This window comes from Convolutriloba macropyga, chromosome 10 (assembly GCF_964194025.1).
Source record: "Convolutriloba macropyga chromosome 10, txConMacr16.3, whole genome shotgun sequence".
Lineage (NCBI taxonomy): Eukaryota > Metazoa > Xenacoelomorpha > Acoela > Convolutidae > Convolutriloba > Convolutriloba macropyga.
The window spans coordinates 13,629,909-13,630,587 of NC_134477.1; positions in this window are offsets into that span (position 1 = coordinate 13,629,909).

Here is a 679-nt window from a genome sequence, read left to right on the forward strand (position 1 = left end):
TGAAGAGTAATTAGCCTATATGTGACTTTAAAAAAAAGACGTTTTCTAAAAAAAGAATTCAATTTTTTTTGGATAGTTAACTCCCATGTGAGACAGAACTAGCCTTTTTTTATCGACTTTTGTCTTTTAAAAACACAAAAGAGATTCATGCTCTAGCGTGGTTTGTAATTTTGAATTAATTAATATAAAATTTTAAACCTCAACTCTTCGAAAAAAAAACGAAATTTTAATTTCGCGTTCTACGCTAGTCGGGCTTTTCAATGATACTATTCACATTTCTCTAGGATCAATATATCGATCGGCCAAAATTGACTGAACAAAAAAAATCATTTTAGTATATAGTTCTTCCCCTCAATAAAAGGGGTCAGAACAAAGATCTTATTGCATAAACCAGCATGCAGTTCATCTTTCAATTATCCTTGTCATATTCTATTTTTAAACTATGAAATGGTCAATCAAGCAACATTAAACGTTTTGCGTCATATTTTGTTCAAAAATTTTTTGATACCTTTTATTTCACCGATTCAAAGACGGCGCATAAAATGGTTTGTAAATTTTTAATAATATCCATTTTGATCATATTTTTCAGACATCAATAAATTAATTTTGTTTGTGTGGAAATCTTTTCAAATGGACAGATGGTCGTTCAATTATTCATGTTTTCAAAATTTTCTTGTTT